Source organism: Mustela lutreola, chromosome 14, assembly GCF_030435805.1.
Source record: "Mustela lutreola isolate mMusLut2 chromosome 14, mMusLut2.pri, whole genome shotgun sequence".
In the NCBI taxonomy this organism is placed as follows: domain Eukaryota; kingdom Metazoa; phylum Chordata; class Mammalia; order Carnivora; family Mustelidae; genus Mustela; species Mustela lutreola.
The window spans coordinates 63480177-63500808 of record NC_081303.1 but is presented as its reverse complement, the minus strand read 5'-3'; the positions used below and the strand labels follow the sequence as shown (position 1 = coordinate 63500808).

The 20632-nt window shown below is 36.5% G+C and overlaps 1 long non-coding RNA gene across 1 annotated transcript in view; it reads right to left on the bottom strand.

Annotated features, from left to right (window-relative positions):
* The window catches only part of LOC131815040 (uncharacterized), a 40439-nt gene that overhangs the window by 6935 nt on the left and 12872 nt on the right, over positions 1–20632 (bottom strand). The window contains exon 2 of the long non-coding RNA XR_009347541.1: positions 491–595. This is a non-coding gene — a long non-coding RNA (uncharacterized LOC131815040). The remainder of the gene's footprint in view (positions 1–490; positions 596–20632) is intronic.

Sequence of the window (20632 nt, the reverse complement as noted above, 5' to 3'; positions counted from 1 at the left end):
CCATTTCCCTGGAATAATCTAGAAAAACACCTGCCTTTTCGTAGAAGTCTGGATTAGAACTCTTTCAAAATCTTCTGGCCTTCTTTGTATTTCATATATGAGCTCATCATAACTTTTCAAATCAAAGCCTGACGATAGTTTCTCATTTCATTTGGAGCAAAAGTAAGAGTACTTGCAATAAGCCATAAGACCCCAAATGGGCTCACCTTGTTCTTCTTTCCTTACCTTTCCTATCAACATTGTCTGTTCTCTTCCTCCACCCACATTGGCCCTTTGATATTTCTTGGGTTCATGAAGCACATGCTTGCTTTAGGGCCTCTGTGCTAGCTGTTCCATATGCCTGGTTACTCTTCCCAGAGATGCACATTCCCCACTCCCTTCAAATGTCGCTTTTGCAGGGAAGGCAACAGTGACCACCTGTTTAATATCTACCCTCATGGATCCCCTTACACATCTCTATTTTTTTTCTTAACCCTTAACCCTTTCCTACCGTAACAGATAACTTGCTTGTCTTTCATGTTTTTTTCTGTCTCTTCTGTCCCACCTTCTGTCCCAAAGCTCGAAAGAGGGCAGGAATTTTTGCTCACTGCTGTGCCTATAACAATGACAGGGACATTGTGAGGGCTTAATAAATATTTTTCAAATAAATTATTAGGGTTTTTTTTTAAGATTTTATTTATTCATTGGAGACAGAAAGTGCATAAGCAGGGGGAGGAACAGAGGGAGGGCTGCAGCAGACTCCAGGCTGAACGGGGAGCAGAACATGGGGCTTGATCCCCAGGACCCTGAGATCATGATCTGGGCCAAATACAAATGTTTAACTGACTGAGCCACCCAGGTGCCCCAAATTATTAGTTACTGAGTAAGTGTTTTGGATCAGGAACTGGTTTAAGAGTTAGAAAACTAGTACTTTGTGTTTTAGTTGTTCCTAAACCTGGCTACATATCAAAATCACAAGAAACTCTTGTTAAAATAGATTTCTGGGCCCCACCACAGAAAACTTTGTTCCGATAAACCAGAATCAGGTTCAGAAATACATGTGAGAGCCCGAGATGATTAGGATGGAGCCCCTGTTGCAGGGCTCCCAAATGGAGGAAAGAACATGACTTTGGAGTCCTAGCCATCTCACCTCAATCTCTTCTCTGCAGTTTACTAGCTGACTGGGTGACCTTGAGTAAATTACTTGTTGACATTTATTCCTGAAGAGACTTTCCTCATCTGTGAAATAGGAACAAATATTTAGTGAATCAATGATTGAATGACTGAATAAATCTGAGGTCCTCAAAGGGATAGTCTCTAAATGACAGCCCATAAGTAAAGGAGGTAGCACAAGACTAAGGCATAGGAGGCATTTATTTAAGGGATAGTCAGTTCCCCAGGCATGCCTACATCTCGCAGATAAACAGAGGCATATCCTGTCCACATTTCAGTTTTCTTGGTTTGGCAGAGGCTGCACTTACTGGGGCTCCATCCAGACTTGAGCTATTTAATCTCTGTACTTGAAGTACAGAGTAGATAAGGGTTGGCTAAGGCTGGCAGGTTATTTTGTTGTTGTTATTGACTTTGGCCAGAACTTCCATGTCATTAGCTCTTTGGAAATGTCCCTGGTTAATGTGATGGGTACATTTCGATATAAATACGTAAGTGGTATGTTGCCAGGGGTATTAATGAGTGGTTGTCTTTGAAATGGTCCTATGTTCTCTGGACTCTGATTGAGTCCTTCCAGAAGATTCCTCTTAGGGTCTGGGAAACACAAAAAGAGAATTCATGTACTGTTGAAGAAAGAAATGCCAGGGTTTATGAATGCTCATCCAAAAAGTAGTTTTCCTGCAACTTTGAAGTTTATTTTCAAAGAATAATTGGAGTGGTCTTTTCCAGTATTAACTAATTCATCCATAAGTTTACTTTGATCCTTCTCTGACATAGCTGATCACTGGGACATTTTCACAGAATTATTTATCTTTCACATCCTTTCAGTTTTATTCTGATACTGGCACATGCCATATGTTTAACAATGAGGCAGATCTTTGCAAATTTTTTTGTCTTTATATAGTTGACTATTAAGTATCTATTGTATCATGACTTAAAGTTCATTTCCTTATGATTCATCTCTGTGGAAACCCTTTCATATAGGAACAGGTATCATATCCTTTATTTTAGGACTTTCATAAGACCTGGATCCCTGACTTCAACAAAAGGAGAATGTAATAAGCTTTATTTTATTGTTTCAGTGATTGGCTTGCAGCTTTTAATACATGTAATCAAGGCAAGGAACATTATTTAGAAAATTATAAGAAAAGGTATATGTGCCCCAGGTCCATATGCATGCTGAGTCAGCCCTCTGGGTACCCTCTTTTTTGGTCAACTTATTGTCATTGATGTTCTTCATTCAAGAACAACAACAAAAGAAGAACTAAACAGAAGTAACATTAACAAAAGTGAATTGAAATCTTCAATATTAACTTTTAATGCAAAGACAATTGGTTGCTTGAGAACAAATATTAACATGCCCGCCCAAACCAACAATAAATTATATATTTCTTAAAAGACTGTTGGCAATGTAATGTGTGTAAGGCACTGAAATCATAATTGGCACTACCGTTTTGGCCCTGTGACCAGTTTTACATCAGGGACTTATTTTCCAGTTTTTTCCTACGAGTTGTTATAATTATTTGCTCTAGTAGAATCTAAATTGAGTGGCATGCACAATAAACGTGCTCCCTGCTGGAGCTCACACAGGCATTGTAAAATGCAAAGGAAAACAGTGGGGGACATTGAAGTGGTTCACACACTGACCTTTTAAAAACCAAAAAGGAGAGAAGAACATCTAAAAGGCCAGCTTAGTCCAGAATCCCACCCACACTACTCGACTGCCCACCATCCAGCCCAATCACATGTTCATATCCACCTGTCAAACGGAGACAGACTCCAAGATAATGGGACCAGCCAGGAACCAAAGCTGTAAAGTCATCAGGTGAGGGTAATTTCGACTTTGGGGAGTCCATGACGTTATTTTGCTCAAGTTGATACTTAATGTTTCTCTCTGCATTCTAAGTCTATGTTAAATAAAAAGGCCTAACTAACATAAAGCTTTTTCTGTCTTTTTACAGAAACTTTATAGGAAAGAAATGTATTTTCAATTAATTGGAAATTCTGTCAGATGTGCCCAAGGCGTTTAAAAAAAAAAAAATGTTGTATCTAAATCTCTATCCTCCCAACTTGTGAGGTGAACACCAATTTATCTTTCTTTCTCTGACACCATCACCAATCATTAATATTCAGCTGTTAGAACAGAGAAGACCCTTTTGTCAATAATGTGTGACACAGCCTGGATATAGACTGCCTCCTGAAAGATTCTGATTCTGAGGACATGGATAGCAGTGTTTAAAAGAAAAGAAAAATGCGGGAGACAAGTCAATGAAACAAAGTAGCTATGGGGTGCCTGGGTGGCTCTTTTGCTTAAACATCTGACTCCTGGTTTCAGCTCGGTTTGTGATCTCAGGGTTGTAAGACTGAGCCCCATGTTGGGCTGCACACTGAGTAGGGAGTCTTTCTAGAGTTTCTAGAGTTTCTCCCTCACTCCCTCTCTGCCCCTCCCCACCACAGTCAGTTTCTCTCTCTCTTTCTCTCTCTCTCTCAAATAAATAAATAAACACATCTTTTTTTTTTTAAAATGAGACAAAGTAGCTGATATGCAAAAATGTTTTCACTTAAACATTGAAATATGTAAACATTCACATATGAGTTGTTACATGGACAAGAGTTTTCATTTCTCTTTAGTATACACCTAGGAGCAGAATTGCTGGGCTAGTAATTAACTCTGTTTAATATTTGAGGAACTGCGAAACTATTTTTCAAAGCAGCTGCATGCACTATTTACATTCCCACCAACAGTATATGAAGGTTCTAATTTTTCTACATCTCCTCCAACACTTGCTATTATCTGTGTTTTTGTTATAAACATCCTCATGAGTGTGAAGTGACATCTATTTGTGGTTTTAATTTGCATTCCCTGATGGCTGGTAAGTTCTTTTTGCTTGGAAGATTTTTTCTTTATTAGCCTATGAGTTCAGAAAGTTTGTTCAGGTTATGACAAGATATGCCTTGTGTCCTCTCATCCTGGAACCTGGAGCCTGTTTGAGCTTTAGAGTCAACTCTTCAATAGAGGGAAAAAAAATCATTTTATCCTTGATAAATTTGTCATGGCAAATTATTTTCCCTCTTTCATGGGTTTTATTTCTTACTCTGGAATGTATTCTCATGTTAGCTTCCTTGGTCTATTCTTCAGATCCTGCCTATTTTACCTCATGATATTATTCTTTTTATATTTTTGCTATTTACTTGGAAGCATCTCACTAATTCCCTCAAATTTAAAAATTCAGCAATAGCTTCAGATTAGTTTATGGCAACACAACCAACCAACTGAGAAGAGCTAAAAAACACTGGACAAATTTAAACACCAGTTCTAAAATACTAGAGAACTAGCAAGGCAGCATGAACTTGAGGGAACAAAAGATGACATAGAGGGCAAAAACAAGACAGGAGGCAAGAAGAGGGTGCGAGTGCAACATTCATCTCCACTTTTTTCCTCAAGAAGTTTGCTAATTTGCAAGCCATAAATGGAGAAGCCACTAAGGGTAACAAATCTTTCAGTCTTTCTGGGTTAGGAAATAAAAATTTTAGTTGGAAAACCAAGGGGGCAGGCTCGGTTAAATATATAAATTTTCACTTAGATCCTTGAATGGATTCACTCTTGTATTAGCAATCAACTATAAATAGACAAAATCTCACAAAGGCTGAAAACTAATTAAATCTACTTAATGTATGATTGGATTATGATAATCTTTCCTAGGCTCACTGCCTAATAAAATAGAGTTAACCCTCTGGAGGAAGATAACATCATCCAAAGCATCAAATTATTTTTCATGTTTTCATATGAAATATCAGGCATTCCAAGGGACAAGACCAAACAAAAATCAAGAGAAAAGGGGCATCTGGGTAGTTCAGTCATTTAAGCATCTGCCTTCAGCTCAGGCCATGATCTCAGGGTCCTGGGATTGAGTCCCACACTGGGCTCCCTGCTGAGAAGAAAGCCTACTTCTCCATCTCCCTCTGCCTTTCACCCCTGCTTGTGCTCACTCTCTCTCATGCTCCCTGTTTCTCTCTCTCTCTAAACTAACTAACTAACTAACTAACTAAATAAATAAATCTTTTTTAAGAAAATGAAAAGAAAAAATAGACAATTTAATAAAATGCTGGGGCATCTGGCTGGCTCGGCTGGTAGAGTGTGCAACTCTCAATATTGGGGCATGAGTTGGAGCCTCCTATTGAGTGTAAAGACAATTAAAAATTTTTTAAAATCTTAAAAATAAAGAAATAGGTGCAACTCAGGGAGATTGAAAAATTGGTTTTCAAATGTGGATATCGAAATAGTTATAATTACAAGGTCAAGTATACTAGGAGAAAATTGAAATCTATAGGGGCATCTGGGTGGCTCGGTCAGTTAAGAGGTTAGCTCTTGATTTCAGCTCAGGTCATGATCTCAGGGTCATCAGATGGAACCTGGAACTAGGAGTAGGGCTCGGTACTCTGTAGGGAGTTGGCCTGAGGCTCACACAGGTACTGTCTCAAAAATAAATTTAAAAACCTTTAAAAAAGGAAAACTGGATTGCATGGAGCATTGGGTGTGGTGCAAAAACAATGAATTCTGTTATGCTGAAAAGAAAAAAAAAAAGAACATTGGAATCTATCTATCAAGCAAATTTAAACTCCAAAAGTAAAAACTCTAGAACCCAAATGAAGAACTTAATAAATGGGTTTAATATCAGACAGCATGAAGCTGAAGAAGGCTTGCAAACTGGAAGATAGTCGAAAATATCCACAGTGAAGCAGAGATGGAAAAATAAAAAAATAACAAGCACAGAAAAAAGGGTGGGAAAAAAATATATATATATTCATATTCACAGTGAAAAGGATTAATCTGTGTAGAACTTCAGTTCCAGAAGAAAAAATAAGAAAATGGTACAGAAATAATACTAAAATAGGTAAGAGTTAAGAAGAACATCAATCAAACTTCAAGAATTACTGTGAAAACCAAGTAAAATAAGAGAAATTCATAACCAGGCACATCATATTTAAAACTGCTAAGAATCAGATACAAAGAGAAAAATATTAGAGGTAAATGGAGAAAGTACATGTCATTTGTAAAGAAGCAAAGGTAAGAATGAAGCCTGAATTCTCATCAGAAATAACTGACAGTGGAATGACATCTTCAAAGTGCTGACATACATGCCAATGTAGAATTCATTATGCAGATATAGAGTCTTCTATTCAATTTAAATTCGAGGTATTTAACATATAGTGTAGTATTGGTTTCTAGTGCAGAATTCAGTGTTTCATCACATCCACACCCAGTGCTCATCACAAGTGCCCTCCTTAATCCCCATCAACCATTTAGCCCATCCCCCCTACCCTACCCACCTCCCCTCCAACGACCCTCAGTTTGTTCTCTATAGTTAAGAGTTGTTTATGGTTTGTCTTCCAGTTTTTATCTCATTTTAGTTTTCCTACCCTTCCCCTATGCAAATATATATGGTCTTAAAGATAAAGGCAAAATAAGGACATTTTCAGACTACCCACTACACTCCCCTCCCCAAAAAGAAACTGTTACCCATTGACTAACTTGAACTCTTCCTAACTCATTTTATGATGCAATTAAACTTTGATAGAAAAACCTGATAAGAACATTACAAAAAGGAAAATGACAGGCAAATTTATCTTATGAAATAGATGAAAAAAATTCTACATAAAATAGCAGTGAACCAAATCTAGTAATACATTAAAGGAATAAAAATACATCATGACCAAATGGGGTTTAAAAAGAATAACCGTGATGGAAGTTGAAAAACCATTTAAATTAAATGGTAATTAAAACATGACAACTTATAGAATCTAACTAAAACCATAGGTAGAGAGAAGCATATAGTCTTAAATACATATATTGGAAAGAAAGCTGAAAGGAACAATCAAAAAATTACAGAAAATTAAATTAAAAAAGCAGGGGCTGAAAAATAATAAAGGTTAGGCAACAATTAGTAAACTAGGAAAACAAACATGTCAGAAGGATCAACAAAGTCAAACCAATATAGTTTTTTTTAAAGGGAAATTAGCAAGACTAATAAGACCGATTACTGAAGTGGGGTAATTCAAATTAGCTGTCTGATAAGTGGCCATTACCACATTTTGTATAGATATTAAAAATATCATAAGAGAAAATTATAAATAATTATAATACCAATAAATCTGAAATTTTAGATAAAAGTACACAGATAGAAAAACCTGTATTTCTTGCTAAATACACCTATCAACACAAACATTGTAAATAATTATATTTATTTGTATATATATAATTGTAAATAATTATATTATATTATATTATACAAAATTATACAAATATAATACAAATATTATACAAAAATTGTAAATAATTATAATACCAATAAATCTGAAATTTTAGATAAAAGTACACAGATAGAGAAACCTGTATTTCTTGATAAATACACCTATCAACACAAACACAAGAATAAATAGGAAATCAAAATTGTTCTTTACCTATTAGCGATTTGGATCAGTTATTAAATAACCTCTCCACAAAGAAAACTCTAAGCCCACATGGTTTCACTTGTGAATTCTCTCAAACATTTAAGGAAGTAATAAAGCCAATATTATAAAAACTTTTCTAGAGAATAGAAAAAAGGGAACATTTCCTAACTCATTTTATGATGCAATTAAACTTTGATAGAAAAACCTGATAACAGCATCACAAAAAATAAAATTATAGGCACATTTATCATATGAAAATGGGTGAAAATATATGAAATAAAATATTAGCAAACCAAATCTAGCAATACATAAAAAGAATAGCACATCATGACCAAATGGGTTTCAGTTTAAAACTCAATGTTATTTGTCACATTAAGAGAAAAGGGAAGGCATGAAAAAAAAATAAAGAAAGAAAAGGGAAGGGAAATCATGTGGATTTTCTTTCATTTTTATCACCTTTATAGATAGAAAAATAATATTTAACATCCATTAATGATAAGCACTCTTAGAATCTAGGAATAAATTCTAAGGATCTTTAATTTGATGAAGGGTATCTATAAAATATCTATATCATATTTACTTGTTATTTATTGAAAAACTTCCCCCTTGATATTGGGAATAGAGACAAGTTATCTACTCTTGTCAATTCTACTTGACATTGAACTAGCATTCTTCCTTGGGGCAATAGGCAAGAAAAGAAATGAAAGGCATAAGAATTAAAGAAGAAGGAATAAAATTGCAATTTTTGGAGACAAAATTATTTTAAACAAGAGAATTCAAATGATGTACCACCAAATTATTAGAATTAATGAGTGAGATTTGCAAGTTTGCTTTATAACAGATCAATAAAAAATTATATTTCTATAATACTATATATATTTCTATAATACTATAATATTCTATAATACTATATAAAATGCTATATATATATATATATAGCAACAAATACAAAATTAAACTTAAAAACTATGTTTACATAAAGAACCAGCATACATCTTTTTTATTTTATTTTATTTTATTTTATTTTATTTTATTTATTTGACACAGAGGTCACAAGTAGGCAGAGAGGCAGGCAGAAAGAAAGAGAGGAAATAGGCTCCCCGCTGAGCAGAGAGGCAGATGTGGGGCTCGATCCCAGGACCCTGGGATCATGACCTAAGCTGAAGGCAGAGGCTTAACCCACTGAGCCACCCACGTGCCCCCCAGCATACATCTCTTAATAAATATAACAAAAATATACATGACCTCTACATTAAAAATAAAAAATTAAACAAATCCAAAGCATTATCAAGATAAACTAACCTTAAATAAGTGGAAGAACATATACAGTGTTCATTGAAACCAAAAGTCATTGTAATGATATCTATTCTCCCCAAACTGAACTATAACTTCAAATACAATTCCAGTCAGAATGTCAGCTTCTTTTGTGGATACTGACATGGTGATTCTAAAACTTATAAGGAAATTCAAAGGGCCTGCAATAGTCAAGTCTCATGATAAGAATAAATACAAAGTTGAAAGACAACTACTACCACCAGACCTCAAGCTCTATTATAAAATAACATTAGTATTTTGAGTCACTGATGTGAGAATAGACCAATAGAAGAGAAGGAAACAGACTCACATACATATGGTCACCAGATTATGACAAGGGTAGTAGGGGATTGCTACGAAAGCCTAATTATTTCACTCATTGATGCTATGTAAATCAAATATTTATACAGAAAAAATGTGAATCTTGAATCCTGCACCATACACAAAAATCAGTTTTAGATAAAATGTAGATCTAACTATAAAGGGTGATACAGGTAAACTTTCAGAAGTGAACATAGGAAGATATCTTTGTGAGCAGGGAAATCTATTTCTTAAGCACAATTGGTGCTACACAAAACATGCTATCCAGAACAGGAACATGTAACAGATTGGACTAAATTTAAATTAAGAGTTTTTGTTCATCAAAAGATATCATAATGGAACTAGAGCGTATCATGCTTAGCGAAATAAGTCAAGCAGAGAAAGACAACTATCATATGATCTCCCTGATATGAGGAAGTGGTGATGCAACATGGAGGCTTAAGTGGGTAGAAGAATAAATGAAACAAGATGGGATTGGGAGGGAGACAAACCATAAGTGACTCTTAATCTCACAAAACAAACTGAGGGTTGCCGGGGGGAGGGGGTTGGGGAGAAGGGGGTGGGATTATGGACATTGGGGAGGGTATGTGATTTGGTGAGTGCTGTGAAGTGTGTAAACCTGGTGATTCACAGACCTGGGGATAAAAATATATGTATATAAAAAATATATGTTTATAAAAAATAAAAAAAAAAAAAAAAAAAAAAAAAAAAAAAAAAAAAAAAAAAAGATATCATAAAATGAATGGGATGGTAAATCAGAGGATGAGAGAAAAATACTGGCTACCAATTCATTCAACAGCAAACCCAGAATGTGTTATTACATTCCTATAGTTAAAGAAACAGAGTATGAAGCCAGTAGAAAATGGGTAAAAGATATGAGCAGATATTTTACAAAAGTAAATATCCAAATGTCTAATAAGCATATGAATAGGGGCTCAGCTTCACTGGTCATGAGAGAAATACTAGTTAAAGCTGGACACCCTACCACTAGACCCCCATAAGAATAGCTAAAATGAAAAAAAGCCAAAAAAAAAAAAAAAAAAAACAAAAAATCCAGTGTGGGTAAGAATATGCAGCAACCAAACCATGGAAAGAACCTGCATGCCCATCAACAGATGAATGGATAAAGAAGATGTGGTATATATACACAATGGAATACTATGCAGCCATCAAAAGAAACGAAATCTTGCCATTTGTGCAATGTGGATGGAACTAGAGGGTATCATGCTTAGTGAAATAAGTCAGTCGGAGAAAGACAACTATCATATGATCTCCCTGATATGAGGAAGTGGAGAGGCAACATGGGGAGTTTGGGGAGTAGGAAAAGAATAAATGAAACAAGATGGGATCAGGAGGGAGACAAACCGTAAGTGATGAGGTTATGGACATTGGGGAGGGTATGTGCTATGCTGAGTGCTGTGAAGTGTGTAAACCTGGCGATTCACAAACCTGTACCCCTGGGGATAAAAATATATTATATGTTTATAAAAAAATAAAATAAAATAAAAGAGCAAGGGTTTACATAGTATTGGTACACTTTCTCAATAATGGATAGAAATTTGTTTTAGGGACAGTATGTGGGGAATTTTTTGTGGGCAACTTTTGAAACCTATTCCTATGGGAAGAAATAAGTGGAATAAAGTTACCTTCTAATAATAATTTTAAAAAAAGAATATGCAGCAACCACACCTTTCATGCACTTGTTTGTACTTTGGATGGGAATAGAAATGGGTACAAATCACTTCAGAAAAAAAATTGACATTTTATTGGATAGCCAAATGTTAGCATAATTTATGATCTGGTAGTTTTTGGATCATGATAGAAATTTTTGAGTATGTATCAGGAGACATGCACAAGAGTATTCATGTCGCTAGTGTTCATAAGAGCAACACACACACACACACACACACACACACACAAATCCCTTAACTCAAATGTCTATCAACAGCAGAATGCATATAAATAGAGGTATTTTTAACACATGGAATATATTACATAGGAATGAATTTCGCTCAATCATATGGACGAATCTTAAAAACATTCGTAATGTTAGGTGTTACAAGAAAGACCACAAGTAAGATGATCCCATTTTTATAAAGGCCAGATACCAGAAGAAATAAGCCACATGTTGAACCTACTCACAGTGTGTGTGTGTGTGTGTGTGTGTGAGTGTGTGTAGTTTTGTTTTTTTTTTAACACAAGAAAATGAGATAGATATAAACTCAGAAACCTCATGCTAGTGGTTTATTTTGGTGGAAGAGAAAGGGAATAAAATTGTAAGAAAATTGATGGTATACATAAGTTATTGGTGATCATCTACTTATTTTGCCTGGGTGATGGTTTCATTGTGACTATCCATATAATGGAATATTATTCAACCATTAAAATCAACATCTGTGTGTAAATACACACATACCACCCACTGGGAAACTGAAAGATGTTCCTGACAATATCTGACAAAACTACTACCTTGAACCATATGTGAAGGAGTCTATGTTATTGTTTTTAAAGTCAACCATATAAATGTGTGTGTGTGTGTGTGTGTGTGTGTGTGTGTAAGAGAAATCAGTATATGCCAACGTGGTTATTTCTAGTGAGGGATTCACTTCCTTTGTGCTTCTCTGTGTTATCTAAAGGTTCTAGAACGATCACGTAGTAGTTTTCCTAAAGAAGTGTGTTCCTTTTGGCACACCTGGGTGGCTCAGTTGGTTACTCAGTCCAAGTCTTGACTTCTGGTCAGGTCATGATCTCAGTGTTTGTGGGATCAAGCCTTGCATCAGGCTCACACTGAGTGGGAAATCTGCTTGGGATTCTTTCTCTCCTCCTGCTTCTCCTCCCATTCATGTGCATGCATTTCCTCTCTCTCTCTCTCAAATAGGTAAATAAAACATTAAAAAAAAAAGAAGTATGTTACTTTAATTTATTTAATTCACAATCACAATACTCTTCAATGTTGAGTAAAATACCCATTTTTACTGTGGCCTTCATGCCCCGAAGCAACCACAAAATTGATTATTTCACATTGAATTCCTTCTCCGTGCAAAATCAACCAGCCCCCACACTGGCTGAAATAATCCCGGGAATAATGTCCAAATCCACGTGCCATAATGACGTGGCCTCGTTAACTTACCTTTTAACATTTCAGCCATTTGAATTCCTTGCATCTTTTAAAATTTGGTGTCTTTTTTTTTTTTTCTAGAAATGGAGAAGAAACATGAAACTGGAAAGGCCAGGGTCTTTCACTCTTGTGAAAATGTGTGCTCTGAAGGTAAAGACAATAGATACCTAGGTCAGCACCTAAACGTGAAGCCGTCTGTTCATTTAGATTTCAAATCTGCCACTCTCATCTCATGGAGAGCCAGGGGCAGCGAACAGATCCTCTTGCATGAGTCTATAAAACAAACCTCATCACTGAGTGTGTCAGAGCCCAGAGATTTATTATAAAGTGATATATTTTCAAAGAACAGCACAAAGAGTCTTTTAACACTGAATTTGTCGGAGACCTTGCCGACATCAAACAGATGCTTTTCACTTGGAGCATTTGACTCTTAAACTTCAATGTTTCATATGGTAAGTGATTGGAAACTTGGGAACCATGAAGTAATACTTTTCTCTGATTTGGAAAATTTGACTCTTTAACAATGAAACTTTAGATGCATATTAAGAATTACTTTGAGAAGTGGTATAGTGTTTTCTTTAGGGAGAGACTATCAGTCAGGCCCATAATATCACTCTTACAAAGATTGAAAAAAATCTCTACAATTGATTTCATGTTAACAAGAGGTTTTTTCTTTTTTTTTTTTTAACCCTCTCTACCCTTTCTCCCCTTTCCTCACCTACATGTCTCCTTGATTTCTTCTAAAAATCAAATAAGAACTACATGCCTGAGGCTTCAATAAAAGACTTCTAACGTGGGTCATTTGATTTTTGGCCTTAAAAAATAAATTATATGCCAGAAGTTGGATTACTATCGTGCCATATTCTTGAATAAACATGGTGCCTCTCCTGAGCTGAGGCTATTGCCAGTGTTTATAATTTTGCATACATCTTAACCCAGATGCAATGAGCTGGTTATATGGAGCTTTCCTCGTTACCAATCACACTATAAACCACAGAAAACATGCAAACTAGAAGAAGCAAAACCCGGCTTTGGTTTATGGTCCTCCTCAACTTTTTGTCCAACCAACTGTAACTCCATCTTGAGCTGGCTCATAAGGGAAGGAGCTATTGCTTTTGGATTTAAGAGTATGCAGTGCCCAACATTCCTAATGCACAGGAAGAACTGCTGGGCCACCCAACATGACCTTAAACCTGTACCATAAATAATGCAGCACAAACTAGAACTTTCCCTAGTAAAGACCATATGACTTTCACTTGACAGATGTTCCTTTATGAGATTTTTATACTGTACTTTTTTATTTAACAAATAAAGAAGAGCCTCTTTAGTTTGGATTCTATTACTCAGTCTTCAGGGGCAAAGACTGACCTGAAAGAAATTAATATTTACCAAGTATGATGTCCTAGAAACTGTGACACATTATCTCAAAAATTTGCTTTGCTTAAGAAGTTATCATGAATACTAAAAAGAATAATCTATTGTTGAACATCTAGTGTACTGGGCCTGCTACTAGCTGCTTTTTAAAATAGGTCTCATTTAAGAATCCATATAGTCCTGTTAGAGAGACAACAAGTTCAGGGAAGATGGTTTCCTATGCCCATGATCCATTGTGAAGGACCTAAAGTTCTGACCTGGGTGTGCCTCACTTTATGGAAAATGTAACTTAGGGTTAAGCTAAAGTTGTAAGTTAGGCATTTGCTTGCATAAAGGAAGGCAGTTTTGGTGTCAGTCATCCCAAGTTAAGGCAGTAACACAGGGTTCACAGGAAGGAAGGTTGATGTTCAGAGAAGCAGTAAATAATATCCTTTTCTTCCCCTCTCACATTCAGAGACATTTAAGAAATCAGACCCAGATGGAGATGAAAATATCAGCTTTATTCCAGATAGGGCCAATTGGATAACATGACTCTAGATTGCTTGATGAAAGGGACTTGTTCCTCCATTTCAGCTCAAGACCTTGGGCAGGACTGCCTATGGAAACATCAAAATCTAAAGTAGAATTCCTGCCTCAAATTGATTTGGGGCCCACTGCTGTTAGTGGATCGGTTCCATTCAGTTGACAAATACTGACCATGGATGTCATCCACCAATCAGATCACTCAAGCTCCTTCAGGAGCAAATAAGAGATAGGCAAGCTGCCCAAAGTGCTACACTAAGAGAAGTGTTTTATGGATGCAGAGAAAAAGGTGGTTCCTTCTTAACAGTCTCCAGCACCTTCCTTTCTTAACCATTAAATCGAAAATAAACAAGAGGTATGACTAGCCATCACTCCACCACACACACATACACACACAACACACACACACATGCATGGACCCATGCACACACACACACTCACACACTTTGTAGAGATAGTCCCCCTTCCTGTCCTCATGAAGCCCTAACCTCTTTTGTTTATGGACCTCATTTTACAGTGTGCAGTTAGGATTTTGTTACCGGAGAGAGCTAACATGGGTCAAAATTCGTGCTAATCAAACTAACTCCAAACCTGGTTCTATCCTAGGGAGCACACTCTACCTTTATTCCCTATTTCCAACTATGTTGAGATATGTAGTTCCATATAGCTCACCATAGTCAATGCATAAAACAAGGTGATGTAATAATGGATTCTGTGGTTTTACATAGTCAATCAATGTGGAGATGCCTCCAATTTGAGTATAAAGCTTATTTTGTTATCACATCTGCAGGGAATAATTAAAGTAAAAAATGTCCTTGCTTTAAGCTAAAATGCAGTGAAATGTAAGCTCATAATCACTAAATCTGAAAACCAATGAGCCCCCTCTCCCATTGATCACTGCCATTCCAATACCTGGGTAGAACTGGGCTTCCCTCAACAACTAGAGCTGAGCAGGGATGAAGTTCCTTTAGGACTCCAGAAGTTGCTCAACCTGAAACATCCTGAGATGTTAATCCTCTCTACCCAGTGAACTCAAATGCTTCCAAGTTGTAACTGGATTGCCCCTTTTCACCCTATAAATCTGAAACTGTAATGTGATACTGAAGAGCTTTCTCAAGATCTAAGCCTAAATGAAGGAATGAATGATATATTTATGGCAAATAAACCTTTGAAGACCTGGATCATGGTTGTTTTAGTGACCTCTGTATCGAATTGTGGAACAGTAAAATAAGACTCTCGGGGACATTTTTTCCACAAAAAATATATCAGCTAGAGAATTCCCTTCCCCACATTCCTCAGTGGAAGAACTTTTGATGCTTTTGAGGTCTCACCTATCAGGACCTAACCCTCCACCACGTGCTCCACAGGTAGAATTCCTTCTCCAATTTGTAATTTTCCAGGGCTTAAATAATGTAAGCTACATTAATGGCAGAAGTTGGGTAATTCTACTCAGGAAGTATCCTCCCACTAGACACACTTCTAACCTAGACCCACTCTGTTAATCATTGCCCTGCCTGGCCTCCCTCATGGTGTTTTATTTCCCCGTGCCTTCCTTTATGTTTCTTATTGCCCATGTTTCTTTGGAGGCATAAGCAATAACTGCTTCCCCCTTATACTCACCATGTCACCACAAAGGTCCCTAAATAATGCTTAATCTTCATGGGCTGGTTTTCCAATTGCACTTATTGATTCTACCATTAACCTAAAAGGGATCTGTATCAGTAGCTTCCTGGTTATGGTTCCTCTAGGAGAGTTCTTTTCGGTCTGGTCTCTGAGATCTTGTCATTCTTCCTCTGGTAGAATTCTTTGAGCCTTGATTCATTCTTTTTTTTTTTTTTTTTAAGATTTTATTTATTTATTTGACACAGAGAGAGAGATCACAAATAGGCAGAGAGGCAGGCAGAGAGAGAGGGGGAAGCAGGATCCCCACTGAGCAAAGAGCTTGATGTAGGGCTTGATCCCAGGACCCTGAGATCATGACCCGAGCCAAAGGCAGAGATTTAAACCACTGAGCCACCCACGTGCCCCAATGATTCATTCTTTCTGATAGATGAGTAACTAAAATCTGTCTTCTCTCTCCCCACATTATTATTTTTTTAAGTAGCTATACCTGGGAATGTTTTCCCTTTCCAGAATTCTAGCCCATACTATCAGATCTCATTTTCTTTGTCGTATCTGCTTCATTGGTCTAAAATTTCAACACTCATCCTAAGGGAATCTTCTTCTAGCTTAATAAAGCTTTTCTTCCTTTATTGTGCTTTCATTCTACTGCTCCTTTGCAACTTTCTGATAGTAAGATGGAAGTGTAAGTCTTTTTAAAAATCATTTATTTATTTATTTATTTATCTGGAGTTGGGCATTGGGAGGGGGGGCAGAAGAGGGAGAGAAAGAAACTCAAGCAGACTCCATGCTGAGCCCAGACCGGGTCTTGGGGCTCCATCTTACAACCCTGAGCTCATAACCTGAGCTGAAGCCAAGAATCAGGTGCACCACCAGGCACCATGGAAGTAAAAAAGTCTTGACACTCTGTGCCTCATTCATTTTATGATCAAAATTGATTCCTAGAGAAAAGTGTTCCAGACATCAGGCTTTTCAATCTTCTTTGCTTCTGGGTTTGCAAAAATTTTATTGTTGTTTCTTTGCTCCAATCCTTAAAAAACAAACATTTCCATTCATTTTAATTTGTTTGTAAATAAAATACACCAGCCTTCCGTGGGTGTTTGGTTACCTTGGGCTGTCAAAACAAATTCTATAGTTTAAGTCATGGATGGCTTAAATAACAAAAATTTATTCCTTACAGTACCAGGGGTTAGAAGTCCAAGGTCAGGATGCCAGCATGGGCAGATTCTGTTGAAAACCCTCTTCCTGGCTTACGGCTGACTGGCTGCTTTCTTGGTTCACACTCACATAGGAAAGACAGAGAAACAGACAGAGATGGACAGAGGTACAGAGAAACAGAGAGGCAGACACAGAGAGAGGTCTGATCTTTTTCTTTTCTTATGAGGACACTAATGCCATTGTGGGACTCCACCTTCATAACCACATCAAAACATAATTAGCCCCACTCCCCACCCCCGCCATAGGCCTCACTTCCAAATCCCATCACATGTTGGATTAGTACTCCACCATATGAACTAGGGGGGGGTGGTGGATTATAAACATTTGGTTCACAGCAGTGGATGAAACCAATCTTTACCTGTCTAAAATCTAAAGCTGTGATCAGAACACATGGAATTAATAAATATAGATCTGTTTTGGGACCACATGTTTAAGAAGCACAAAGCCTGTAGTCAAAGGATGTGAATCCAAGAGGCCAGCACTCCATCTCATCAATGTTCTTCTCTGTCCCTGATTGCTTTTGTAAAGAGGACTGAAATGTGGCACAGCTAGTCTAGCACCTGCAAATGTCTGGTCTGAAACACACTAGTGTTCTTTGGTCCACGTGGGACTAGATGCTTGCACAGTATAAAGTCCCAAATTGCAGCCTTGTTGGAGAAAAACTGTAAATGCAACAAAAAACTGTTCTGTCAAATTTCCTTTTAATTTCCACTGCCACTTGTCCATACCTAAATAATGTGAAAATCACAAGATTTTAGTTTGAGAACTATATTAATTAGTTTTTACATCAATATTTAGTTTAAACAATAAATCCTTGCTGATTTATTTCCTTAAAGTATTGTTATATCCCTCTTCTTCCTTATGAATGTATTCATATTTTTTACAGTATTATTTTCCCTAATAGTTTTTAGAGATAGACTCATTTGGTATCAATTTTATGGGGACTCCATGCCCTCAACCAGTATACAGTGATGGAACAGGGACTGGCAAACCATAATTAAAATCTCCCATTCAGGAAAAGAAAGAGAGGAAGGACCATGACAATTACTATTCCATAGCAGTGATGAAATCCAGCAAGGCAGGCACTGTCAAAGTTCCACTGAAAGTTCTCTGAATAGACCCTGTGTCCATTCTCTGGAAGAGGGTTCTTTGTCTCTTGCTCTCCAGTATGTTCTTCATGGTCTATTTCTTTCCCTTGGACCTCCAGTAAGTGGACATTGAGGGAGACCTAGGATTGATGTAAGTCCATGTTCATGGTTCTGTGGTGATCTAGTTCCTTCAAAAACTTAGTAGGCTTCTCTTTGCAGAGTCAGAGCAAACACGGCTATGCAGTAATCTCCAGCCCAGAGCTGGGTGTTTTACGCAACTAATGAATTGTTGAACACTACACCAAAAACTAATGATGTGTTATATGCTGGCTAATTGAACATAATAATAATAAAATTAATTTAATTTAAGTTAATTAAAAAAAAAAAAAAGCTTTGTAGGCTTTTTGATCTATTTGACCTATATCCAGTCGGTCCTAGTTCAGTGGAACTTGTCAATAGCCACACGTAATATTCTTGTCCAGATAGAACCCTTAGATTGCTTTACTTCACTTCCTCTTTCTGATGCCTTTTTCTCTCAACTTACTAGTGATTATTTTAGGACTATGGAAAACCATGAGTGAGAAAAACACATTTTAAAAATTTCTTCTTATCCCCAAAATTAAAAGCTCCTAATCCCCTAAGAAAAGATGAATTGTTTTCTGGCCATAGCAAGGAGCGACAACTTGAACTGGTTTTAAATCCAAACTCCTTAATCAGTGACAACTTTGCATCTGTAATCATACTTTGAAAGCCAATCAACAGCACCCTCGCTCCAGTGCACAGCCTTCTGAAAGCCAGTCAACAACAGTCTTACTCATTTTTATTATTTATTTATTTATTTGTTTTTTTTTTTTTTTTTTTTTAGTCTTACTCATTTTTTAACTGAAGATCAATCTCTACCTTCTGTTTCTGAAATCCTGCCCGTTCCTGTCTTCCCCAAATCCTGTGTGTCTGAGGGCAGTCTCTCCTCGAGGACTATATATATCTAGCTCTCCTCTTCTCAATTAGCAATAAATTCAGGGCTTTGTCCACTTATTTGTTTCAAGTAGTAAGCGATGATCTCTTCCATTGACAGTTACCAGTCACCCTGTGAAATGGGAAAGTTCTACTGAACCAACATGGGTCAAAAGTCCCATCTTTAATCCTTTGGGCTCTAAGTGTAACTGGACTTCATAGCTCAAGAAAGCTATAAATTTCTAGCCATCCACTCTGTTTTATTTCTGCAAAGCTAATGTCCAGTTGCTCTACTGATGCCCTATAATTTCGGTTTTTGTTTCACCATCAACTCCACCCAATACAAACTTTTCCATCTATGTTTTTAATTAGAACTAGGTTGTTATAATCAACCATCTCCAAACCTCAATGGATAATACAATAAAATCATACGTATCACTCGTGTCATAGTCTTATACAGGCTCGATGAGTTCTCTTTGGTGGTTTTCCTCTAAGTGGAAACTCAGGGATCCAGGATTCTCCTGTCTTTTTTTACCATCATGGATATCTTCACTTCCAGTCATGTCAACAGGGAACAACACATCATGAAAGATCTTAAGGCACATTCTAAGGATCAGGCTTAGAAAGGATGAACATCAGCGGTGCCCACATTTCATTGTGGGAAGTTTATGTAATCTCTTATGAACAGGAAGGGAGAACAGAATTTGAAACATCTAGGCAGTTTTACCACAAAAGACTACCCACTTTTCTTTTTTAAGTTCTTTGGGGTCAACTCAGTTTTCTCTCTGTATCCAATAAATATGACTTGAACTTTTGAATATAATTCATTGGAAAATAATAAAATTTATAAGAACTTACTTCTGAAATATTCAGTTTCAGGAATTTGGCTTCTATAATTTAAAATCATAGGGAGCAAAAAGTTATTTTCACTTCACTTCCATCTTGGTATTATAGTTCTGTTTATATTTTAACAATGTTTTCAAATAACCCTTAATGAAAACAATAATTAGTCTATATGCAAATGCACTTAAGAATCTGAACATGTCCCAGCTTAAGCATCTGGGTCATAGTTGTGCCACTATACAATGACTTTTCACTCTGATACATTTCACAGAAAATCTTTTAAAATAGTATAAACCCCTAGGTCTACCATGATGTCATAAACAGTTTCATTTTAAAGTTACGCCTTGATAGTTCTAAAGGTTTTTCTATGCTTATTTAAAAACCCATAGCTTTAATAAGCACACATTTATAAAATCTATTTCCTCTAGGCTGTTTCCATGGCACCTTTCACTAATATACTAACATTGCCAAATCTTAGGTCCGGAAAGATATACAAAGAAACTAGTAATATCAGAGTTTTCCAGCAATGATTCTTTTCAACTGCATTATGAAAACCACACAAATACACAACTAGAATGCCGTCTGCTACAGAATCCAGTTTATATTTTTCCAAACCCAGGACCTAAAGATTTCACTGTACATCAAATTGTTTTTTTCC